We start from the raw sequence: 27,555 nt of genomic DNA, 5'->3' as shown, positions 1-27,555 counted from the left end.
TAACACAGTACTACCCCCAAAAGAAACTCAAATAATTAAAATAGTTATTTAAATGCTGGATTATGGTACAAATCATATCTATATATCTGAAAGCAACTTTTAAATATAAATATGCATGTGCACACACAGAGATATTATTTTAGTTACAAAAACAACCAAATACTGGATGCCAGTGTTGTGCAGTGGTTTGACTGTTGAACTATGACTCTGGAAATCAATGTTCAAATGCCCACTCAGCATGGAAACCCATTGGGTGGCCTTGGGCAAGTCACATTCTCTCAGCCTCAGAGGAAGGTAATGGCAAATCCTCTCTGAACAAATCAAGCCAAGAAAACCCCATGATAGGTTCAACTTAGGTTTGGCATATGTCAGAAATTACTTGAAGGCACATCATACCAAATATATTGATAGGCTTAAGAAAGGAATGACATTAAAAGATGCCTAGACAGGCACTCCTGATAGGCAGCTGTACTGCTATTAAAGGTCAATTTCAGTGTTACCTTCAGTACATGACAAACATATACCAAAAATCATAGCTGAGAAAGATTGCAGCAGGCAGCAAATCTCTATGAGCACACTGCTTTTCCATAATCTTGCCAGGAAGAAACAGAAGATTCTTCTTCCACTGATAATCCTTCATGACACTGTTATGGAGTGGGGCTCGGAAAGGGAGAAAATATTGGATGCCCACTGAAAATGTTTAGCCCATTTTACTGGAGATTTATATCCAAGCTGCCAGAGCATCAGAGACTAAGAATAGGTCCAGATCCTAGAAACCTTCGGGGGGTGGGGGGGGGGGGGGGAGAGAAAATTTTCATTGTAATGTGTTTTTCTTTGTACATTCTTGTGTAAGAGCAAGAAAGGAGACTCTGACACATTAGACTGTAACTTCTGAAAGCATACAGAATTTATACAGCTTTCCAGGGGAAGAGACTTGCATCAGATGAAAGGGCGGAGAAGCAATCCAGGCAGAGGTATTACTAGGTGGTGTGGGGGCTGGGGGCTGCAACAGGTGACACCCTAAAGGGGGTGATTCCACATCTGTCTTTTGGAAGAAAGGGCCTGTGGCATTCACCTGTATCTCTTTAAAATGCTGGAGCTCAGTGGAAGAGATTGTGTGACTGGGGCAAGGCTCAGTGGGAGAAAGGATTGGCATCAGGTTTTTAATTTTTAAAATTTTAATTCCATTTTTTTTAAAAAAAAATCCTTATCACATCTTACTGATGTGTGTATGATACTGTCATTTAAAGGTTTAATTTTAATTTTGCTAGTTTTTTATGTTGCATCTATTGCCATTACATTCAGTGATATACTAGAATTATGAATTATGAGTAACATAAATACAAAAAAATTACTAAGGATTTTGTGTGGGATGGTGTGAGAAGAGGTCAATGAAGGGTGGTGGAGGTGATACCATGAGTTACTACACTGGGTGATGCCAACCCTAGTGGCACCACTGAGTCCAGGTAGTTCCTGGTTCCTTGTTGGGACTTTTTTGTTTTAGCGGCAAACCAAAGCATCTGTAACTAAGTATGTTTCCAAGGCAACATTTCCAAATTCTGACAGAAGGGCATGAGAATCTATGCATGAGATCCAAAAACAGATGAAATGCAGAAGATTAATGACACCAGATCTTCTCAATGTTATTCATTTTCTTTTAAAGCTGTTGAAGACATTCTTTTCAGTCCCCAGAAACAGCAACAGAATTGTGAGGAGTCATCATCTTTACTTTCTTTTACATTGAGGCTTATCGCACAGGCCCTGGAATGGGCCTGTCGCGTTCCAAAAAGGGTTTATGATGGGAATGGGAGGTGGCATAAAACACATCTTACCGCACAGGAGAATCCCACCATCACTGCCAGAAGTTCCCATTGGGTTCCAGATGCATCCCAGAGGGGGTGATTTTCAGGAATGCTTCTAAACCGTTCCTGAAAATCGCCCCCTCTGGGATGCATCCAGAATGCAATGGGAACTTCTGGAGGCAATAGTGGTGGCATTCTCCTGTGTGGTAAGATGCGTTCTATGCCACCTCTCGTTCCCATCACACCCCCTTTTGTAACACAATAGGCCTGTTCCAGGGGCGTGTACGATAAGCCTCATTGTTTTCCTGCTATATAATACCTCCCTCACAAAGGTACAGGTACCTGTATTTGACTGTATCTGGTGGTGTTTAGTGACAACAACAGAATGGATGCTGTTGGCAGGATGGATTCAACAGCCAACAGTGTAGCCATTCCCATACCCCTCTCCCCATATCTGTTTGGGAGAATTGCACAATCCTCTAGAGAAAATTTTGGGAGCATGCCGGGGGGGGGGGGGTGATCAGAAAGAGAAGCCCTGTTTGTTTGAACAGAGCCTAGGAGAAAGGAGCAATCTTCCTGTATGTATTCTTCCCCTGCATCCACATACAAAGAAATACACATACACTCACATACATACACACATGTGGACTAGAAGGGTTCTTTACAGGGGAAATGATGAAACATCTTCTCTACCAACACTAGGTTGTGACGGCCTAGGGCTGAAATGAGGACTTGGGAGAGCAGCATGTCCGCATGCTCTGCACTCTCCCGGCGCCATTTTGGGAATGTGCATGTTTAGATGGCATGTGCGCTGATGATGTGTCTTGTCTGCTGCATCCAAATGGCGCAGCGCACAAGACAATGGCGCCTTGGCAGTGGTGCAGAAAGGAGCTGCATTTTGCAGCTCCTTTTTAGAGCGAATCGTTTTTGTGCCCATGTGGTTGCCACGACAACTATCTGGGGCAGAAAGGGGTGGCGTCTCGGTGCTCCTTTCTGCCCATCTGTATCAGGCCACTAGTTTTCTGGATCCAAACTGGAGTTCCACATTGCTTTTAAAAATGAAGCACAAACATTGAGAGACAGATCTAAACATCACATGTGCTTTGATTTCTTGTGTGCCATGAACTATGCAGGTTTTGCGGTAAATTACAAACAATGAACTTCCCTAGTTAGGTTAAATATTTACAGCCCTGTGAGAAGCCTACCGAAGAGAGGGCTTGTGTTTTAGAAAATTTCACATTGAATAAGTAATAACAATGAATCCAGTGTATAACTTGATTTAAAAGCAACCAAATGCAGTTGATCTGGATGGTATTTGAAGAGTTTATTGCCAGATGTCTTTATCCATTATTGCATAAGCAAAAGTGGCAGCATTTGTTGCTATCTGTCTTTTTACAGGAAGTTCAGGTGCACAAAGGAACAAGAGCAATTGAGCATTGTGAGATTTGAATGACAGCGTAGGGCTTCCAAGGCATGCTCTTGCCTACAAAGTTGAGAGAATTTTCAATTGTCAAATTGGCATGTGCCAGATGAAGGGGCTTAGTCAGAGTGCCAGCTGTCCTACAGGCACACCTGCTGTGAAATAAACAATTAATACAAAAGTGAAGTGCACGAATATTCAGGCAAAGACTTTAATCCTCCCAATCCCATATTGTGCAATTCGACAGCATGTTGCCGGGGTGACAGGTTCCATAAGTCAGTTTATTGATTAATAACAACATATTGTAGAAACAGAATGGGTGGGCTTGTCAATGAGAAATCAGGAGGTGGGAGACCCAGGGAAGTCTGAGGGAAAAGCCACAGACAATGTAAAGCCTTTGATATGCTCTTCTGCTGTTCAAAAAGAAATGGCTAGGCACAGATAAAATAGCCAACCTCTTTTGCTGTAAAATCTATTTTAAAGGAGTGTGGGGTGAAATATTTGGACCACTGATAAAGATCACCACCTACTAGCATGTGAAACACAGTCTGGATCATATAACTCCATGATGTGTGTGTACATACATTCCGAACAAAGCACAACAATAGCAATTTGCAAGAAACTGGATGCACCCTAATCACTGTTAGTAAGTTATGCTCCCTACTCACACAAATTGTGGAAGAGAAAATGAATAACATCCAGACAAGGCTCTGCCTAATTGAATCATTTTCATTGTATTTGGGACAGCATTAGCAAGTGGAAGCTTTCAATCATAAATTAGAAGCTAACTACACATTACAAGAGCAGTGTGGGTGCTGAAGACCAGCACCTTCCCCTTATAAAGTGTGTGGAAAAAAGTTATGATATTACTGCATCTGTTATATTACAACCAGAGACATGAGAAGCATAATACACTAGTCGAAACATTTCTATCTTTTGGAGTTCTATACTTTTGTATATGGTTAAAATATTGATTCAATAAAGGAAAGGATAGCATTTCCTAGTGCTTTCACCTTACCTCATTAGTACTGAACTTGAAAATATGCTTTAACGAATCTGTTGTAGTTATATATTTTCAAAGCAATTCTATTGTAGGGTTTTCTTGTTCAGAGGGAATTTTCCATCGCTATCCTCTCAGCCTGAAAGAATGTGACTTGCCCAAGATCACCCAGTGGGTTTCAATGGCTGAAGAGGGGTTTCAGACCTTGATCCCCCAGAGTTTTAGTGCAACAATCAAACCACTATGTAACATCGTCCACATTTCATGAAATAGATTGTTAGAATATGTTAAATTTTTAGCATGGAAGCCAGGTTGAGAAAAATGTACTGTCAGATTCAGTACAATAGGAAAGCCTGCTGCTTCAGAAGAAGTTTTAAGAAGAACTTGCAGCCTAATGGTGGGGTGAGGGCGGGGGAGAGAAAATAAGAGAAACAACACATTTTAGAACTCAGGTAAGAATAGAAGAAGAAAAGATAATTAAGACAAGCAATTAAATTATTTCAGATGGTTATGAATGAAGCCCAGTTTCTAATGCTTAATATTACTGAACTGATTTTCAAATCTAACATTCCAAGAAATGCCATTTTGGTTGCTTTTAGGAATTCATTTAGGTTAGAGAAGCTGGGTGCCCCCACTTACCGGACCCCTGCACCCCCTAATGATGCCCCTGTGCTGGGAACAGAATTCAAACCTCTGTAGTGATAAAAAAGTGAGTTGCAAGTGAGGTGAGGGGTACATCCAACCTATGCCATTGTAAGTCACAAAGGGAAAGTCAGATCTAATGTTTTAAAAACACCTTTATACTTCTAAAATTAATGGTGTTGAAACAGGATACTTTATTTGGCTTTTTAAAAAAAATGTTATCTTTTTTGCTGTACTTCATTAGGAGAAAGGAAATAAATTAACTAAAAATGAATGAATTACACAGGTATGAGCAACATGTCTCAGTATTTCTAATGACAGGCTGTATCCTATTTTCAACTGGATTGTGCTTTCACCCCTCCCTCATGTGACAATGAAGTCATAGTTGTTTAAGCTACATGCTTAGAGAAGGTGTCGGTCTTGTTAGGTCATTGCCAGTATTATAGAAGTACTGCAATGCATTACAGATGGACTTTGCTTTTGGTTTTTCTTTGCAGTATGCCTGCTCTGTATTTCTCCAAATGGCAGAGGTAACAAATCTTATTGCCTGTCCTGTTGACAGGCTTTAAGCAGTAGGTCTTCCTTTAGTTTTCCTTTGTTTTTGTTGTTGCTGAAAAATTAAATTGTTTGTTTGACTGGTTGACTGTCTAGCTAGGTTCACTTCTGCAAAAGAGGGCTCCCAACTAGCTCTGAGCCTAGTAATTTTTCTCTGTAGGTCATTCAGCATGTTCTTTTTCTGTACTCTAGCTAATAAGCAGTGTCACTGTTCAAAGGCTTGCCTCATCCTGAATTTATGTCAGCAGCGAAGAAGCTGTGACATTAGGCTCCCTTATGGCTATGGTGTGCCTGCTAATTATGAAGCTGAAGTCACTAACAGGCTTGCAACTGGACAGTTATCTGTTGATTACTGCCATTTTTCCTTCAGATGATTTGTTCACAGATAACTGATATAAAACCCTTAGCAGCTCTGAGGGAAACAAACCTGAGCAAAAGAGATTTGTGGTTTTAGGAAAGTGTAACATGACATGCCTATAAAGTAAAACTAAGAAGATAAGCAGAGGTGTGGAGCTGAGAAGAGAAAGGGACATGAAGGAAGAGATTGATTGATTGAACAAATGCCACCCTTTGGCCTCTTTTTTTAGTGTAAACTTGAAGAAATTCTTCTTATAGTAAATCAGCAAGGTTTAGATCCAGGCTCTGAAGGAAGAAATTTACTGAATGTAACAATGCATGCAACTTAGGGCTGTTTTTTTTTAAAGTATTTCTTAGAAATACAATACAGGATACAAAATAAATTCCAGACTCTGCTCCATTGTCTTCCTTTTAAAAGACAAAAAAGCAAAAAACAAAAAACAAACAAAAAACAACAACAAAAAACCCCAAAACAAACAAACAAACAAACAAACAAACCAGGTTCTGTGGAGTTCCATCCCTTTAGGTTTTCCCTTTTTTTATATTAAAAAAAACCTTCATTGCATTAATGCTGTAGTATCAAGCTCAAAAGGTGAAATGGTAAAACAGTGAAACAGTATCTTCCCTCTCCTCTGTTGTTATTCCAGCTAATACTGCTACTAGGTCTTTCACACTTCACAGTTATAGTTCTAAAATTCCATTTTAGCTGACATAACAACATCCTATAGATTTATAGGATTTGGAGATTGGGAAAGGTTATTCTGAATTCTCAACCAGACAGCTCTACTACTTTTTGTTGTTAACTGCCCTTAAGTCGATCTTGACCCATGGCAATCCCATGGATGAGACATCACCAAGACTCCTGTCCTCCACTGCTCTGCTTATTTCCTCTAAATTCATACCCAGGAACTCTTTAATAGAGTTTATCTATCTAGCATGTGACCTTCCTCTCTTTATGCTTCCCTCCACTTTTCCTACCATTGTTGTTTTTTTCAGTGAGTTGTGCCTTCTCATAATGTGACCAAAGTACAACAGCCTCACTCATCTTGGTTTCAAGAGAAATTTCTGTCTTAATCTGTTCTAGGATGCAATTGTTTGGCTGTTGGGCTGTCCATGATATCCTCAGCACTCTTCTCCAGCATCATGTCTCAAATGAATTGATCCTCTTCCTATCCACTTTCTCAACTGTCCAGATCTTGCATCTATCATGATAATAGGCAATACAATGGCTTGTACAGTTCTAATTTTCATGTTCAGTTGTATCTTTTGTAGTTCTTTCATAGTGGCCTCCCCATTTCTTAGGGGCGGCCTGTAGACACTTCCATCTTTTCCAGATTGGGGCCCCAGCAACCACATGCCATGGCCCCAATCTGGCCTTTCCAGGGACCAAAAAGGAGACACAAAAATCAGCCGCAGCTTTACGCTGCTCCTTTGGCGCTGCATCATCCAAATGCAGCACCAGGGGAGTGCTGTGATGCTGCACACCGTGTGGAGCAGTGTGTGGTGTCACACCACCATGGGGGTGGAGTCGGGGCATGTGTCACATAGGCACCATGCCCAGACTCTGTCCTCAGGTCGGCCTTAATTGCCAGTCTGCACAGCCACTTAGTCTTTTTATGATTTCTTGACTGCAGTTCCAGGCCTGATCAATATTTGATCCCAGGTATGAGAATTCTTTTACTACTTATATTTCTTCATTGTCTAGGTTGAATTTGTGTAGATTTTCCCTTGTCATTATTTTTGTCTTCTTTATGTTCAACAGTAAGCCTGTCTTTGCACTTTCTTCCTTTATCTTTCTTAGCAGTTGATCTAGGTTTGTGATGTTTTCTGCTAGTAGTATGGTATTGTCTGCATACTTTAGAATGTCGATATTTCTTCCTCCTATTCTTCTTCCTCCTCCTCCTTTTGTGTCCATGCCTGCTTGTCATATATGTTTTGCATACAAGATCAACAGATAGGGTAAAAGAATGCAGCCTTATTTGACTCCTTAGCCAATTGGGAACCATTCTGTTTGTCTATGTTCTGTTCTGACAGTAGCCTCTTGTCCTAACTACAGAATTCTCATCAGGACTATCAGATGTGTTGACACTTCTATTTCTTTGAGGGTATACCATAGCCTTCCATGATCTATGCAGTCAGGGCTTTTCTATAGTCTATGAAGCACATTCTGGGTGGTGCTTTTGTGGTTTTTTTTTGTGTGTGTTTGTTTTGGAATTCATTGGTGTATTACATCAGCAATAGCATGTACATTTCTATACTGCTTATCAGTGAACTCAGCACTCTCTAAGAGGTGTTGTGAAAGAATAAAACTGGATTCTTTGGTTATCATAGTTTTCTCCCACCCACTCCTCTACATTACAAATTTGTACTTCAAGTTTGTGTCCAGAAAATGGATGTGGTATGAGATGTGTACTTTCCATAGTACAGTAGATCTTAGAAATTCCACTCCATCTTCTGATCTGTTTTTGTTTCTCCTCTTATCAACATTTTCCCCATTTATTTTAATGTGTAGCAATGCAACAGACATCAGCTGTGCCTTATCATATGTATTTGATTACCTGCTGTGCAATGAAAAAAAGATGAGATGGATTTCACACTGTACTAGAGATGAAGATTGGTATGTTTATTTTCTCGTTCATCCATCATTTGGCTCCTGAGCTGCAACGCACAAGCAGCTAAAAACCCAGCTTTGAATATATCACTGTTATAGTAACATTCTGTGAAGGTATAAATGCAGTTGCAGTTCCTACACACCAGGAATGAGAATCATGCCGTCCTCTAGATGTTATTAAATTCCAGCTCCCAGCAATCCTAGCTAGTCTGGCAATGGTGAGAAGTACTAGAGAACCATTTGACCACGCAATTGCCATCCCTATTAAGCACATGTACCTGAGACTAAGTCCCATTGAACCCAGTGAAACTAACTTTTGAATAGACGTGACTGAAACAATGCATTTAAAGTACAAAGGCCTGGAACAGACGGGCCTTTCGTGATGCCCTCGTCATGTGCTAGGGTTTCCTTGGGGCGGCATGCCCACACGCCCCTCAACCTTAGCATGTAACAAGGGTGTAACAATGGTGGTGCCCTGTATATACTTTCACAGCCATTGTACGTAATGCCATGCAGTGTCCGAATGGCGCCACACCGCACTTACATAACAAGTGCGCCAAGAACCCACATTTCAAGGGTTCTTTTTCTGCCAGTGGGAAGCCGCATAGTTTGGTGGCTGTGGCTTCCCGCCGGCAGAAAAACAGGCACTGGCAGGCCACCCTTTTTGGGTCTGTACCAAGCTGAAGTTTCATTTGAAAACACAAAATAGTTATGATATACAGTTTCCCTGTGAAGCTGTAAACCAGTTCAGCCCTGAAGATAGAATGGGAAGTGTAAAGAGGTGTTTTTCTCTCCTTTTCTCATCACCCACATAAGCTGAAATGTGCATACTGAACTGGAACCAATGGTATTCACTTTTTAAATAAATGACTCTGTAGAGTTGTTGCTAAGGGGCCAATACTGTTGCATCTTCATGTCCTTGTTATGGTCTTCCCAGATGTATTTGGCTGTCCATTACAGAAAATAGTAGGCTGGATTAGATGAAATATTAGCTTGATCCTGAGAGGCTTTTATATTCTTACATAATACTGAGGCCATGTTCTAGCCCAAATAAATTCAAAATCTAAGTACTTCAAAAATCCCTCCATGTCCAACACAATATGTATGTTAGGTGTCTTTTTCTACATTTGTTCCTGGGAAGATGTCATCAAATCCAATTGCTTTATGGTACCATTTATGTAGTTATAATACCTGGCTTTATATCTGTACCAAAGAGCTCTCTCCTTGCATCTAAATCCATACTTTTAGCTTCCTGGTAAATCCACATGGATATCACATTGCCTCTAAAAATGAACTTGTTGATGACTGAACTACTTAGCTTCTTCTTAAGCTTTTACATTTCTGTGATTGCTTTACATATCCATTAAAGAAATAACTCACTCTCTCTCACATCCTCTCTCTCTCTCTCTCTCTCTCTTTCTCTCTCTGTATACTCTGTGTGTGTGTGTGTGTGTGTGTGTATATATATATATATATATGTTATATATTTGGGATGTAATTCTTTATAACGTTCTTCTCAAAGGTAGCAATGAGTAAATTCATCAATTTCCCCCCACTATGAAAATATCTTCAAAAGCCATGCAGATTTTGAGACCATTTGAAATTTGAGACTTATTTTGTGCAAAATTCACATGTTGTTCTGCACAGAAAAAAGCATTTTCTAAATGGAAAATAGTATTTCAGCACAGAAGTATTAATTCCTATGCAGAAAATGTGAAAATGTATGGTCTGTCTTCAATGCAGAAAACAACATTTTTCTGTGCAGGAATTAGTATTTCTGCAGTGAAATATTGTTTTCCACAAAATACTGTACAAACCAACCACTTGCAAATGTTGTGCAGAATAAGTTCTGAACTGTGAAGATTTTTGTTAGTTCAGGATTCTTCTCATTTCTGTGTCGGTGTATGCGTGTGTGCATGTATGTGTAACTTCACCCTATTGATCATGCATTTAGCTTTAGTTTTATTCTCATTTCTTTTCTCTCTTTAGCTCTACAATTGATGAGTTTTCATGTTCTGTCATTTTTGTAAGAGGAATCTTACAGCACTACAAATATTTGCTTATAGCATTTTGTACAGTCCATGCTCATTTTGTATATCTTCTCATGCCTATTGAGACTTTTTCTTTCACACCTTCCCCTTTTACACATCTGTTCTCTCACCTCATTACAAAACTCAGCTGCCAAAAAACAATTCATTGCTCATATACTGGAGATGTCTGCCTCAGATACTGTCATAGAATTATAGAGTTGGAAGAGACCACAAGGGCCATCCAGCCTCTGTTTAAAAACTTCCAAAAGAGGAGACTCCACCATAATCTGAGGCAATGTATTCCACTTTCACTAGCTTCACATTTGCTTATCAGCTCAGAACCATTCCCATTAAAGTTCTTTGAAGCTGTGTTCCACCTATTCCTTTATTCCTTATTGTGGCCTTATCTGTAAAGTTATCAAACTTTAGTGATACCCCCTATCATAGTGCTGCCCATCCTTTCTTGTTGTCCTACTGTGGAACATTTCCTAGTGATGATACTTTCTCTTCCTTCAAATACTTACTCAAAAATCCACCTTTTTTTTAGTATGGCCACTCCTCAAATCCATTTTCACTATGGTTTGCTTATTCCTTAACATTCCTTCAAATGTAACCATGTTCTTAGTTCAATTGTGTCCCTGAATTTTCTTCTTATTTATTCATCTGAAGCATTTTTACCCACTTTTGAGTCACAAAAGGCATCTAGGGTATCTTATCAAGATGATTAATAAGACAGTCCTTGCTGTCAGACTTGCAAACTAAAATGTACAACAGAAAAGGAAAAGCATTTGGAAGGGAGGGAGGGAGGGAAGGAGAAAAAGTGAGAATCAGTGCACATGAATCCTTATAGAATTTCAGTGGTAAAAATAGACAGGTTGCAGTCTTCAAGTGGTTGAAAAGAAAGTAGGGTGAACAACAGAGGTAGGCATGTGAAAGAATGACAGGGCTATTTCGACAAGTTGAAGAAAAGGCAAGGAGAGAAGCAGGGTTCTGTGAGCCACTGCATCCAGGTTTCTCCATCCTTTAATTGCCACCTGTCAGCACCCATTAACCAGGTGTCTTGAAGATGGAGAGAACAGGAGGCCTCATCCTACCACAGCTCAGTTATGGACCACCCCAGTATGTCATTATGTCACTCTTTTTAAAAATCACTTTTGAAGCTCTGTATTTAGGTGACCCAATCATCTGCAACATGAAGCCAGTGACAAGAAAGGAAACTGTTCATCTGCAGAGGCAGTCAGATCATGGCACATTTATGATGCTTTGTTTTGTTTCTACTAATTGGTTAGTTTTGATTAGCTTATTATGACCAGCAGCATTGTTAGACTTGATTGTGCCAAGAACTGAACGTGGATACTTTTGAGTGCAAAGGATATGATTTGCCTCAAAACTACTGCCTTCCTTCTGCATCTAGTAATTTATCCTGTTGGAATTATTAAAAATTAGTGCGAAATATTAATATATGATGCATAAAATAAGGTCAAAAATATTTCTGGGTGCCCCTTGCACTTAGATAAGCAGGATATTGCCTTCCAGAAGTCACAATTCATTATTTTATAAGCAAAGCTAAATATGTGTGTTCAGGAGGAAACTGATTGCATTGCATAATGATTATGTGTACATATTCATGATTTGCTACATCAAAAATGGACCATTTGGTCAAGTGATTCAGCTGGTTGTAAAAGAATTATAAGCGTGAGTATATGACAGTAAGACATATTATCAAATTCTTCAGCCAGGTCATGTCCAATTTGTCTTTTATTCTCATCATCTTTGTTCATCCACACAAGACACTATCACTGTCAGAAAGAGATACTGTTCCTCTGGCAAATGTAATAACAGAAAGCAAAGGCAATGGGACAGTCTAAAGAAGTCACTGTAGCATTCTGCACTTAATTTCTCCCTGTATATATTGCATACTTTCTTCCAAACAGTGACTCTGTAATGCAACATGGCTGTTGCAGACAGCTATATAGAAGATTGAAAATGAATCAGTGTAGGCCAAAGTGTCATAAGCTAAAAAGAAGGAGGGGGAGGGGAGGAAATGGAGGAAAACAACAACCACCATCACCATCAAAACATAACAATAACAAAAACAGGTGGGACTATTTTTGATTATTTTATCTTACCTAGATTTCTGAAGAAGTTATAAATACTTAATGCTGAGATAAATTTTGTAGGATGATTTGATATTTTTAATAACTGAATAAAACAGGTTAGTGACATGAAAACCCTCACAACCTTCCAGAATAGATTTTTTTTTTTTTTTAGCTAGAGGGACTGGGCTTGGAGAAAGAAAGAAAACTTGTTCCCTTAAAGCTATTCCATTCTGGTGAATAGACATTTTTAGATTTCACTCACAAATGCTTTTACAAGAGCCTTCAAGTAGCTCAAAACCTGTTTTCTCTCAACGGCAGTTATTTCATACTTCTTCACAGTTAATGCTCCACAATAAATTATTTAGAAAAATACATCAAATGAATATTAATTTATATAATCTATACATGAGAGAACCAAGATGAATGAACAATTAAAAAGCAACAAACCTGCACTTTATTTACATTGTGCAACTGTTTTCAATAAGATGTATACGTCACACATTTATCAACCTGACATACTGTTAAATGTGGATAAGTAGGACTGAGACTGTTTCTTTTTTCAGTTCATCTGTGATTTAGAGAATAGTCTTCAGGAACAAGCTTTAACTTAACCTTCTTAGCACTTTTGAAAATGACAAATATGAATAGATCTCTGTATATAATAGGAGATTAATAATAGAGACATTGTGAAGAATGTTATAAACATGAAACATAACAGTAAGTACATTTCTGAAGAACTTGGTAAGAGGATTTTAGTACTTCAGTGTTTTGCATTTTTAAAAGCACTTAAGTATAAAGTTACAGAGGTATTTGAAAAGATAAGATAGTTTCATTGTCTTCTTGAAAGGGAATTATAGCAGATCCTACCATTAAGGAAGTGATGTTACCTTCATCCAGATCTCACTGTGCAGATCCATCTGAAGGTAGAGGGATTTTTTTTTTTAACTTTTAGGCAGAGATGCCCCCATGAATTAAATGTGATATGTAAGAGAACTAACAATTTCTGGTTTAAACATTGGGAGGATGTGTTTCTGAGAGTGAGAGATTAATCCAAGCAAACATTCCTAGAACAGACATGACAGGTTGGCATATTATCTAATCTATTGATGATACCCTAAAAATTTACCTAGCTCATCACAGCTGAAGAAAAGTTTGTGTTAAGCACAGATCTTCTCAAATGACTTCCATTTTTATGGAACATGCTATATTTATTATGGTAGTAATTTGAATATATAATATTAATTTGGCTGAAACTAATACATGCAAATTTCTATATCAAAAACAAGATTGTGATATGATTAACTCTTCTTATAAATTTCCTTGTGCAATGAGAAATATGTTTTTCTATATGATTTTTTCCCCTTGGGTTTATATTTCAAGTCTTAAATACAGCTTACATAAATCATTGTGCTATAATACAACTTAAAACAAATCTGTGCTATCATTTGCCTACTTTTATAGTACTAATAACTTTGTCCCCAGTATTGCACACTGTGGTATACACATTCTCTCTTCCAAATATTGGGTGATATTTAACATGACATGATCACAACAGAACTTTTGAAGCATTGTCCTCATTTTCTCTTTCAATAACCCTAGCAGCCTCCCTGATATAATGCGAAAAATGATGGACCATTCCAAATTGAGTGCACCACAGCATGAGGATTAGGGGAAAATGGATACCTGAAAAATAGGTTAGAGGTACCTTACATGAATGGGAAATTCTTCCAGTGGAAAGTTGCTTTTTCTCCCCCCCCCCCCCCCCAATCAATTCTCTATGGAGCATTTTCAGAGGGTTTTAAGGCTTTCAGATGGAAGGCAATGGAAGGGAAGATACATCTGTGTAACTCTTTTATTCCAGTCTTATGTTGAGTAGGGGTGCCAAAATGAACATTGGACACAGCTCCTCTACCTTTAATAGTGGTGTAGAAAGGGCATTTCATCAGGTGTCGCTTGTGACCTGGTTGCATGACAACTAACACCTGCTGAAATTCCCTCTTCTACACAACCATTAAAAGTATAGGAGTTGTCTCCAGTTTTCAGTCTGTCAACCCTAATGTTGAATGTCAATCATTATTATTTATTCTTGACATAATGAATATTTATCAGATTCTAATATAGGAAACTCCTTATATGTTAAACTGTTCACATTTTCATTCAGCATAATTTCAAAAGAATAATTAGAATATTATTAATTTCTAACTAAGGCCACACAGAAAGCATCATAGGTAAACAAGCAAATGGTTTATATTCAGATTTAATCTCTAGCTCAAGGTGGGGTGAGGGAAACTGTAGCTGTATTTGTATTGTAGAAATAATACAGTTTGACACCACTTTAACTTGGTGGCTCCACCCTATGGTATCCTGGGATCTGTAGTTTTGTGAGGCACCAGCATGCTTTGGCAGAGAAGGCTAAAGACCTTGCAAAACTACAAATTCCAGGAGCTACAGTATTTCAAGTGGTAACAGATTATATTATTTCTACAGTGTAGATACACCTTGTGACTTTAGGGCCAAGGTTATTATTCACACTTGCCAATTCCCCTTAACTTTCCTTGTTTTCCCTTTTTCTGGAAATTAGTTACTTGTCTCAGAAGCTTCCAGGAGTATTATTTTTAAAAAACTTTCAAATAGTTGCAGAATTCCTCTACACTGTTAAATATTATCCCCTCATTTCTCCTCAAAAGTGGACTTCTTGCCAATTATGATTTTTAACAGATATAAATGGTTATTAAAATGCTTCAAAAATTAAATAATTGTCTCCTTGCAGTGCTACAAATGCCACCAAATACACTGTCTTAAGAAAGGACAAAGGAATGAGACTGGACTGCTTCCCTCAAAGTAACCACAAATTAGATTCTGATGGATTAAATGGGTGGGGGGAACCCTATCAGGTAAGGAAAGAAGCAATCTCTTCAACTCCTGGGTAGTGTATCTAGCTACTGTCCCCACAGCTGCAGTATAATACAGGCCTGGTGTCATTTTAAGCTGATTAGACAACTAATCTCACAAGAAACACCTCATACTTTCTCTGTATACCTTTGTGATTTCTCCTGTGTTTCTTCAAATACAGAGGGTGAACAGGACACAATTATTTTCCCTTGAACTTAATACAAGTGACAAGTGCCAGCAGATAGAGTACACATCAGTGTTAGCTGCCTCGTTTAAAGTCATGAAAAAGCTCACCTGTATTCCCATGAAAACCATCTTGATGTGAAAAGTAGAGTGTCCCCTCTTTTCTCGTGCGCTGAATGGAAAGCAAAACTAATAGTGTGCACTTACCTGATAATCCTTCTTAACCTATTCAAACTGGCTCCCTTCTGTCAGGGGAGAAGTGGGAGGAGATGGGGTTAAGAGGTTTTCTTTATTCAATTTGTAAAGCAGTGCATTACCTAACACAGGCAACCATGACTGTAACTGTATTAGTTGATTATCTTCCTTAACTGTGCCCATAAGTGTGATACATGCTATCAAACTGCACGGACACCCCCAAATTCATATAATATGATTAATAAAATGACACAATGAGAGCACAAGAAATGCAACATGATGAAAATAGTATGAAAGAGTAAAGACTTTAGCTGCAAGATTGCTGTGTGCCAGAGAGGCACTTAAATCCTTTGAATTCCCTGCAAATAAGTACGGGTAAATGCAAATCTTCATCTTTCCACTAGTTAAAGAAAAGCTACATGTCAGCTCTCTATTTCAAATGCACAGATATCCACTTACATATGCAGAACTGACTATTCTAAACACAAAAAGGGAGGTAAACATTTTCAATGATCCAGCAAAATTTGGGCACCTTTAGGAAAGACTAAACATAGTCTTAGGGACTTTGAGAAGGCTGGCTCAGGCACTGGATGTTGGGGGGCAGGGGATGATTTAAATGAGAGTCATAAACCATATGCATGTGTTTAAGTCTGTCATATCAAAGTGAGAGATTGAAAACAATTCCAAATGTGTCTACAAATGTGGTCATTGCTTTAATGGTTTGAGTTTCAAGTCTATACTTACAAATATTTTGGGTGACTACAGGGTTTTCTCTGCAAAATTAACTTCATCACAAGTAGAAAGGCAGAAAAAGGAACAAGATAAAAATAAAACAGTAGGGAACAGGCTGGGAAATGAAGGCATCAGGAGACAAAGAAGAATGGAAAGTGAACCACCCCATGCACAAATAAAATCAGTGTGGATGGACTGCAGTCTATTCAAATAGAATGATGAGTATTTAAACCATGTAGACAAGCCCTTAGAAAAGAAAATTGAACAAAAGGCATGATGAAATGCTTAGGGGGTGAAAAGGAATGTTGAATGGTAGACTACACAGCCAGAACAAAACTTGATTTTCATCATGCTGCTAATGCATATCGCAGAAGCAATATTAAGCCATTTATAAGCCATTTTTACAAATATAGCATGTATTTCATAGAATCATAGAATAATAAATTATAGAAGTGGAAGAGACCACAAGGGCCATCCAGTCCAATCCCCTGCCATGTGGGAAATCACAATCAAAGCACCCCTGACAGATTGCCATCTAGCCTCTGTTTAAAGACCTCCAGGATAGGAGACCCCACCACACTCCAAGAGAGTGTGTTTGACTGTTCAACAGCTCTTACAGTCAGGAAGTTCCTCCTAATGTTGAGTTGGAGTCTCTGTACCTGGAGCTTGCATGCATTGGTCCGTGTTCTTATCTCTGGAGCATCAGAAAACAAGCTTGCTCTATCATCAATTTAATATCCCTTCAAATATGTAATGGGCTACCATATCACCCCTTAGGTAGGCCAACAGGTTAAAGAAGAAAGAACCAGAGGAGGAGGAAGAGGAGGATGAAGAAGAGGAAGATGAAGAAGAGGAGGATGAAGAGTAAAGTTTAACCTAGTGTAAAGATTTGTGCTCAAAAGTCCATGATTTTGCTAAGAATGTGAAGTGGAGTGCAGCTCATTGTTAGCTTCAGTATAAAAACTGTACAGAATTGTGTATAGGTAATATGATTCTTTGCAGGGAGATCTGTATTCTAATGTAAGTAGTAGCAAAAGGCTGCTACTGATAGATTTTAAAGCTGATATTGGCAAATGTTCTAGCATATTTAATGGTTCTTTGAAATTCAGTGACTGCTTGATTTTGAGCAAAGTAAAACATTTGTAGTCAAATAGTCAACCTTGTTTTGCATACTATTGCATTGTATTACTTTTTAAAAAACAATTTTAAAAAAAGACACGGGGCGCAGTGTTGACACGGGGTGCAGTGTTATCAGTACGCTGATGACACCCAAATATGTTTCTCTGTATCTCTGACTGATGCAGTGACTAAGGATGGCGTCTCTCCTCTGAATGCCTGCCTGGAGTCAGTAATGGGCTGGATGAGTGAAAACAAACTCAGTCTGAATCCAGAGAAAATGGAAATACTGGTGATAGGTCCCCCAGGCCTGGGGAAGGAAATTTGTCCACCTGTCCCGAACGGAGTCACACTTTCCCTGAAGGACGAAGTTCGCAGTCTAGGAGTACTTCTGGACTCGTCCCTGCAGTTGTCATCTCAAGTAGATGCGACGGTCAGAAGTGCTTGCTATCAACTTCGGTTGATACGCCAACTGCTACCCTACCTGGGCCAAAGAGACCTTGAAACTGTGGTACATGCTCTGGTAACCTCTTCTCTAGATTTCTGTAATGCACTCAACATGGGGCTACCCTTGTACCAAGCCCGGAAGCTTCAGTTAGTACAAAATATGGCAGCCAGACTGGTCACAGGTACATCTAGGTTTGACCATATAACACCTATTTTAAAAGATCTTCACTGGCTGCCTATTCGCTTCTGAGCGCAATACAAGGTGTTGGTTATTACCTATAAAGCCCTACATGGCTTAGGCCCGAGTGAGGGACTGCATCTCCCCATATAATCCGCCCCGCACACTCAGAACATCCGGGAAGAATCTTATGGAAATTCCACCTTCCAAATATGTTTCTACATCCCAGATGGCCTTTTCAGTGATGGCCCCGCAAATCTGGACTAGCCTTCCCAAGAAGCTCCGTTTGACGACCCCCCTAGAAACATTTAAAGAAAGGCTTAAAACCTTCCTTTTTTGTCAAGCCTTCCCCCCTGATAAATGAAGTTGTGTATTCTGATGCCATTGATTCCCTGCCTTACCTTGCTGTATGACTGTGTTTTAAATTTTGTATAATTGGGTTTTTATCTAGAGATGTTTTGTAACGATTTTTTATAGTTGTAATGGTTTTCTACGGCTGTAAACCGCTTTGATCTGTGGAAAAGCGGTATACAAATAAAGTGTATTATTATTATTATTATTATTATTCTTAACTGGCTCTTCTCAAGGCTAAACATAAACAGCTCTCTAAGTCTTTCCTCATAAGGCATGGTTTCCAGATGCTTCACCATTTTAGTCGCCCTCACACTCCAATTTGTCAACATCCTTTTTGAATTGTGGTGCCCAGAACTGGACACAGTATTCTAGGTGAGGCCTGGACAAGGCAGAACAGAGTTGCACTATTACTTCCCTTGATAGACATTATACTTCTATTGATGCAGCCTTTTTAGCTGCCACATTGCACTGTTGACTCATGTTCAACTTGTGGTCTACTAGGACTCCTAGATCCCTTTCACACATAGTCTCCTTAAGCCAAGTGTCTACAATCCTATGTCTATGTATTTCATTTTTCCCCCTAAGTGCAGTACCTTACATTTCTCTGTGTTGAAATTCATTTTGTTAGCCTTGGCTCAGCTTTCTAATCTATTTAGGTCATTTTGAATTTTCATCCTGTCTTCTGGGGTATTAGCTATTACTCCTAATTTGGTGTCATCTGCAAATTTAGCTGTTCCTCCTACTTTGGTGTCATCTGCAAATTTGATAAGCATGCCCTCTATTATTTTATCTAAGTCACTGATAAAGATGCTGAATATCACTGGGCCCAGGGCAGAACCCTGTGGCACCCCACTAGTCACTGCTTTCCAGGATGAAGAATAGGAGTAATTACTGAACACCCTTTGGGTTTGGCTGGTCAACCAATTACACTAACAATTAACAGTTGCCTTTTCTAACCCACATTTTACTAGCTTGTTTGCAAGAATGCCATGGGGGAACTTGTCGAAGGCCTTACTGAAATCAAGGTATGCAATATCCACGGCGTTCCTCTCATCTACCTAGCTGGTAATTTTGTCAAGAAAAGAGATCAAATTAGTCTGGCATGACTTGTTTCTGAGAAACCCATGTTGACTTTTAGTGATTAAGGCATTCCCTTCTAAATGTTCACAGACTCTCGGTCTAATGATCTGCTCTAGAATCGTTCCTGTTATTGATGTCAGACTAACTGGACGATAATTGTTGGGATCCTCTTTTTCCCCTTTTTGAAGATAGGGACCACATTTGCCCTCCTCCAGTCTACTGGGACTTCTCCTGTTCTCCAGGAGTTTTCAAAGATTCTTGCCAATGGCTTTGATATTACATTTGCCAATTCTTTTAATACCCTTGGATGTAGTTCATCTGGTCCTGGAGATTTATATTTATTTAGATTAACCAGGCATTCCCGTACTATCTCTTTACTTATTCTGTGTTGGATTTCTCTGTTGTGTCCTCTGCTCCATTAACCTCAGGTTGAGCACCCTTTTCCTTTTCTGAGAAGCCTGAAGCAAAGAAGGTGTTGAGCTGCCTTTTCTCTGCTCCCATTAGCATTTTGCTATCTTCTCCATGCAGTGGCCCCACCGTTTCCTTTTTCTTCTTTTTGCTACAATCATACTCCAAATATATTTTTAACCTCTCTAGTGAGCTCATTCCGCACTTTAGCTTTTCTGACTTTACCCCTACACATGCTAGCTATTTGTTTGAATTCCTCTTTGGTGATTTCCCCATTTTTCCATTTTTTATACATGTTCCATTTAAAACTTAGCTCAGTTGAAAGTTCTTTAGTCATCCATCCTGGTTTCTTGAGACACCTCCCATTTTACCTCCTGATTGGAACTATTTGAAATTATGCCTTCAATATCTCCTTTTTGAGAAACTCGCACTCATCCTGAACTCCCTTTTCTTTTAGTATTCCTGATCATGGGATCACCCCAGTATTTCCCTAAGTTTACTGAAATCAGCTTTCCTAAAGTCTAGATTGCATGTCTCACAATATCTGCTTTCTCATTTCCACTATATAACAAATTCCAGGGGAATATGGTCGCTCCCACCACTTGCACCCCATTAACTAGGTCATCCCTGTTAGTTAGGATCAGATCTAAAATAGCTGATCCCCTTGCTGCCTCTTCCACCTTTTGGACAATGAAATTGTCTTCCAGGCAAGTAAGGAATTTGTTGGATCCTGATGTTCCAGCAAATATCAGGATAGTTGAAGTCACCCATCATTACTACATCTCTCATAACTGACTTAGGATGTGGTCATCTGTTCTAGAAAGGCATCATCCGTTTCCTCAGTTTGACTTTGGGGCCTGTAGTAGACTCGCACAATAACATCCCTGTTGTTTCCCTCCACTTTAAGTTTTATCCAGATGCTCTCCACCTGACTTCCTGAATATAGGTCCTGATCTCTTCACAGGTGCAAACATCCTTGACATATAGTGCTATTCCGGCTCCTCTCCAGTTTGGTCTATTTCTCTTTAAAAGGTTATACTTTATATTTATTATCTCTATCTATACCTGGACCACAGTTAGACCTTTTTTCTTTTTTTTTTTTTAAATAAAGGTGCACTTGATATAATTACTAATATTTCTGGATTACATGAATAGTATTCTGTAAAAAATGTTCTGCTTATTAATTCCTATGCCAGTTTGTGGAGACATGTCAAAGAGAAGTTGGCTCCTCAAAAGCATGTCTAGGATTCAGGATTTTTCAGTGAAACCAGAAATGATAACTTTTTCGGTGTTAAGAATGTCTATAGAGGTTTTCAGCTGTCAGCTCAAACTTGGAATTACAATTTCCAGTCAGTAAAGTTAAATGTGAATAAGTTTCTAGTCTGAAATACTTTTGGTGTGATTACCTAGAGTACTGTGAAGTGGAAACTAAAAGAGATGACTAGCTTGTGTTCTGGCAATCCTCAGTGACATCAGCGGGTTAAGGGCAAAACAGACTGGCAAGGGGAGGCTTAATGCCACCACTTTGAGTGCTTATCAGGGCTACAGCAATGGCACGCTGTGGCCCTGATCTGCCGGTTTGCCAGCTCAAAAAGAAGGAGCAAAATGCCACTCTTTTTTGAGCTGGCAAAAAGTGATGTTTGCCGAGGCGGCAGGTGTTGGGTTTTTTTTACTGTTTCTTCAGTGCAGTGTGTATAAACATTGCACTGCAGGAGAATCCCCACACCATTCACCGTCTGTTCAGGTGGGTGGCATAACAGTGGCTTGGGGGGTGAAGTTGGGGCATGTGGCAGCCACACCCCCACTCCACTGCAATGCTGGCCCTTTTGGCCGGTCTGTACAGCCCCTGTGTAACTCACAATACTATGTTTGAATAAGCAAGAACCCTATATAAATAACAAATATAAAAATACTAACATAAAGGGACTAGATATCTTTCTGTTAGACTTATATGTCCAGGACCCTTGCAGACAAAAGGTAGGGAAACATGAAAGTGAATTCAACCTTTAGAATTTAATCAGAAATTGCAATCAAAAGTTATTGAAAAAGTTGTGGAAGCAATTCTCCTTAAATATCACCTAAGGTCACCAAGATTGTTGACACACTTCAAATATAACTTAAAACATCCACTGCAAACATGTAAATTCCTTAAAATAAACACTCCCTTAATTTCACATTTTGTACTATCCTATTTAATGTAGCTTAGATATGAAATTGACCCTCAACTGAGAAAGAGCATAACCTTGAACCAAGAGAATATATTTATTATACAGATTAATATATGTGCACATGAGATTAATTTAAAGATTGCAGGATAATACATTGTTATAAAATGAAATGTTACATCTTCAGAATGTTCTGCCTTACTAAGGAAGAGTCACCTTTCTTTAGTTAACCATGTATTTAAATCAAGGACCTACTATTTTCTGTAACTCCACTCCAGCCAGCACTCCGAGGAGAGAGTCTCATTACACCTTTGAGACATACAGCCTTGACAGACTGTCCATAAAGGCTAGCACCCGGGCAGAGTGAGGGTGTTGGCATTTGCATGATGCATGCCCCAACTCCACTCCATGCCGGTGTGACAGCGCACGCCCCATCACATGGCAGGCTGTGTCATGGCTCTCCTCTGGTGCTGTGTCCAGATGACGCAGCACCAAAGGAGCACCGGAAAACCATGGTGCCAGTGGCTATGGCACCCTTTCCACAGTGCAAAAAGGAGCCACTTTTTGCAACTCCTTTTTGTACTGTGGAAAGGCCAGATCAGGGCCACAGCATGTAGTTGCCATGGCCCTGATCTGGCACCGCCCCTTAGGGACAGTCTGTTCAGCTCCTAACTGAAAGAAAGAAGTTGTCAGCATGAATTTTCATAGACTTCAGTCTACTTCCTCAGATTCATTTGAGGGGCTAGTTTCTAGACTGAAATCTTCTCAGAACCAGTCCTTTCTCTGTTTTATCTTTACCCTAATGCATGTTGAGCCTAATGAGGACATATTTCTGAACAGAGAAGTATTCACTTGGGTCAGGACATCCTGCAGTGCTGAATACTGTGGCTTTAGATTTTTAGCTGCCTACTGTCTGTTTTTTGCTTCATTAAGCATGACTGATCTCAACAACAAATATGTTTGTCACCAGCTGCAGTATTCTTGGCCTCCTCCTTCTAGGTTCTCTTCAGAAAATTAATCTTCTTCTCAAGTCCTCTCTTAGGCGGGATACAGACGGGCAGGAGAAGACGTCTTGGAGGTGTATTCTGCTGAATACGGAGCCTCCAGACCGCCCGCCCCGGGGACGTGCTTCAGGTGTTGGGGCTTCCACACGGGGGGCAGTGAAGACGCCTCACCTGGGTCCGTTTCGGACCCGTAGCTTCTATACCGCCGCCTCGGAGGACGCCGCAAAGAAAGGGGCAGCTTCCGCACGGGCGGCACAAACCGCGGCTTTTTTTTTCCTTTGCCGGCTGGCAGCTGCGCAGCTGCGCAGCTGCAGCGCTAAGCAGCGGCGGCAGAAAGCCTATGGGCACATTTAAAGTGCCCAAGCCCCTTTAAAACTTTTTTCCCCACTCTGCCCAAGAACAATGGTGGCAGAGGAGAACGTGGTGCCCATCCTGGCATCATGTGTCATTCTGCACAACATCTGTGAGACCAAGGGCAGGGTCCTGGATGAGGGCATGCGATATAGGCGCCGTTTTGTGCTGCCCACCCTGGGAGCAATCACGGCGGATGAAGAGGATGCCAAGAAGGCAGCAGGGGAGACTGTGAGGAATGCCCTGGCAGATTTTTTTCTGACAAGGAGAATCTGAAGGATGGCTCCTGTGCCATCATCTGTGATGTCAGAGTACAATGTTCTGTAATAGCATAAGCACATGAATAAATGTATCCCATTATCCACAGTTTGAGTCTGCCTATCATTCCTGATCTGTGCTGTGGGCATGTTTTGCCACGTGCCTGAGGGGGACACACACAACCACACACACACAAAAGGTCTCCTGGCGCCTGTTTTCTTGGGTGAAAAAGATACATCAGCTCCAACTGCCAATTGCCTCTTTGACAATGTATCAATCCCCCTCAAATTCAAGCTTTCCTAATGGCTCATTTGAATGTATCAATAGGGCACCCAGAGGGCATCTATTGGGGGACAGATTCAAACTGCTCCTCTGAAAGCTATCATTGGCCTAGGACCACCTTGGCCTAACAGCCCTGAGCCACAGGTGCCCATATATACCCGTGCGCAACTGTGCAAGACCCCAGGACGGCGATCAACATGGCAGCGCCACGCAGGAGGGTCCCGATCCGCATGGCCTACTGGACCGATGAGGAGGTCGGGATCCTCCTGGACTCCCTGATGCCACAGGCAGCTGCGAGAAGGGTGATGGCCAGCACCAACAAGCCGAACCGGGGGTATTTTCTCGAGTCCTCTCGTGCCCTCCGAAACCAAGGGTTTCAAAGAACGCTGCACCAATGTAGAGTGAAGTTTAAAACTCTCAGGGCAGCGTTCTTTGAAACCCTTGAAGATTTCGGAGAGGAGCCCCCGGTTGACAAGCGGCCACCATTCTTCTCGCGGCTGAAGGACCTGTGGGTCAGGGGAGATAGGCCCAGACCGGAAGATTGCCGTCCTCCAGGTAAGTCAGAGCTCTTGCCATGGCCTGTCCTCCCCTCCTTGACCCTTCCCTTGCCCTCCTCTCCTTCCTGCATGGTGCCAATGCCATCCCTCCTCTTCCCTTCTGCAGGCGTGCGGCCGAGGCGGAGGCGGAGGGAGGGAGGGCACCGTGCCAGGTCGCCCTCTCCACCATCCTCGGGGGACGAGGATGTCCCCGAGGGTGGGCCACAGCCAGGACCAGCTGCTGTGGCCCCTCCGCAGCCAGAGCAGGCTCCTCTGGCGGCAGGTAGGTCCCCAGGGTGAGGGGTGGGGGTTGCCTGACTGCAGCCCCCACGACACTTGTGCCCTCGTCTGCCATGCCAGCATGGTAACTTGGGCCTTTCCTTCCCCTTTGCAGGGCTTCATGTCCTTGCTGCTGCCGCCGCCGCTGAGGAGCCTGGCCCGAGCCGCCGCCTGCCAGGGGAGCCAGGGGACTTGGCCCTCGATGCCAGGACCCTGGATCGAGTCCTCCAAGCCCAGCAGCAAGGTAAGTGTGGAGGTGAACCCAGGGAAGGGAGCGGGGGCACCCAGAAACCCTGCCTGTGGGAGTGGGTGATGGGCTCCACAGGCTGACCCTAACCATCCTCTTTCTTTTCCCCCCACAGAGAGCCAGACGGAGAGGAGGTTCGCTGCCCTGGAGGAGAAGGTGGACAAGCTGGCGGAGAGAGTCTCCTCCATGGAAGAGACCCTCCGGGAACTCCTCCGCCGGCTTCCCGCCCCACTGCCTCCTCCCCCTCCCTGAAGCAGCTTCCCTCCCCTGCCCCCTCTGCCATCCCCCTTCACCACCACCCTTCACCCTCCCCCTTCCCTTTGTATATATTGTACATATGTAAATAAAAAATGTTTTGTTATTGTAAATAAAAAAGTTTATTTTTAAAAAAAAATTGTGTGGTTCATTATGCGCAACTGCGGCAGTGTGGCTGTGAGTGTGAATGTGACAGCTTAGGCGCAACTGTGCAGTCTAAAGCTAGGCAGGAGTACTGGGAGGTAGCAATGTCCAAACTCTGTCCTTCCAGGTGTTTGGACTTCATCTCCCAGAATCCCAGACCACAGGGCAAGGTGGCTGGGGATTCTGGGAGATGAAGTCCAAACGCCTGGAAGGACAGAGTTTGGACATTGCTGGTTTGGGGACCAGTGAGCCAGGCATGGTGGGAGGAGAGAACAGGAAGGGTAGACTAGAGTAGATAGGGCTGGGAGGGAACACATGCCCTGGGAGGCGAAATGATGTCTTTATGGGACATCATGGGACCTAGTGCCTTGTCAGTGCTCCCTGCCCCTTGATCCCAGGCCCCCTCTAGTTGCCCTTTGCCTTTGGGGGCGGGGTGTGGGCGGTGGGACTGCCACAGAGTCACTGAAGAGGCTGGAGGATGGCCCAGCAAGAGGCTGCTGAGCCGGTTCCACCTCCATGGCAACTCCCTGCTCCTCAGCTGGAAGGATTGCTCTTGCTGGGGGCTCCTGCTGCCCTACTCCTTCCTCCACGACCCTGGGGACAGCCCTGGCTCTTCCAGCTCTTTCTGGGGGCTCCTGCTGCTCAACCCCTTCCTCCACGATCCTGAGGACAGCCCTGCCTCTTCCACCCTGCTCCCTATGTAGCCTTCTGCGTCTCGGGCCACCCTGCCCTCCCCTCATGATCTCCAGCATTTGCCCCATCAGAACAGTCTGGGCTTCCAAGGTGGTGTTGAGTCGCCTCTGCTCCTGGTCTGACCTGTCTATTGATCTCTCCTGGTTCTGAATGGCCCTCTCTTGAATTTCCACTGCCCTCACTTGCACTTCTAGGTTCCTCTCTTGAAATCCCAGTGCCCTCACTTGAACTTCTAGGTTCCTCTCTTGAACTCCCAGTGTCCTCTCTTGAAATCCTAGTGCCGTCTCTTGAAATCCCAGTGCCCTTTCCATGAGCTCCCTGCGGGACTGTCTGCCCCTCCTCACGGGCGGCCAAAAACGGGGCTTTTTTTTTTCCTTTGCCGGCTGGTGGGTGCGCAGCTGCGCAGCTGCAGCACTAAGCAGCGGCGGCAGAAAGCCTATGGGCACATTTAAAGTGCCCAAGCCCCTTTAAAACTTTTCCCCCCGCTCTGCCCAAGAACAAAGGTGGTCTCCTGCCAGCTGGTGATCAGCTGGTGTTGGCATCCTTGTCCGCTTGCACTTTGTCAGTGTCACCAGCATCATAGATGCCTCCTCTCCTTTGGTCCCCGCGCTCCTGCTGAATCTGCAATGCACAGCCACAGCTGTCTCTGCTGCCACCGCTGTCCCCCTGCCATCCCCCCTCACCTCCCTTGTATATATGTAAATATTTACAGTTTTAGGGTTTTTTTATTGTTAGGTGAAAATGGCACAGGAATGTGTGTAGGGGTGCACTTTAAAGTCCAAACTTTCCAAGCAGCGCATGCGTACATGTTGCTCTAGGGTTAGGGTTAGGGTTAGGGTTAGGGTTAGGAGTCTTAAAATGCGCTGCAGCTGTGCTGCAGCTTCCACACCTGCATGGCAGTGGACGCTGCAATTAAAGCCTGACTGCAAACTGCACATGTTCCAAGACCCCAACTCATTATGCGATGCAGCAGACACGGAGCTTTTAAATGGGCAACTTAAATTAGCGGCGTAGCAATTCTGGTGTACCGGTGCAGCAGCTCTCATGGCTTCTTCCACTTCTCGATATGTGTCAGCATTCAGGCAGGACTGCTCCAGTTTCTGCAAAATGTTTGGCTGGGACCATATAGCTATGAGGTCAGCCGTCTCAGTATGAGACCAAGACGTCCCCCTGCCTTTTTTCGGGGTGCTGGTGGATGGCTGAGCCATCCTGCCTGGTGGCAAAGGGGAGCTGCCGCACA

The sequence above is a fragment of the Sceloporus occidentalis genome, unplaced genomic scaffold (assembly GCF_023333645.1).
Source record: "Sceloporus occidentalis isolate IW3139 unplaced genomic scaffold, rSceOcc1.0.p SCAF_1, whole genome shotgun sequence".
In the NCBI taxonomy this organism is placed as follows: domain Eukaryota; kingdom Metazoa; phylum Chordata; class Lepidosauria; order Squamata; family Phrynosomatidae; genus Sceloporus; species Sceloporus occidentalis.
This window is presented reverse-complemented; position numbering follows the sequence as displayed.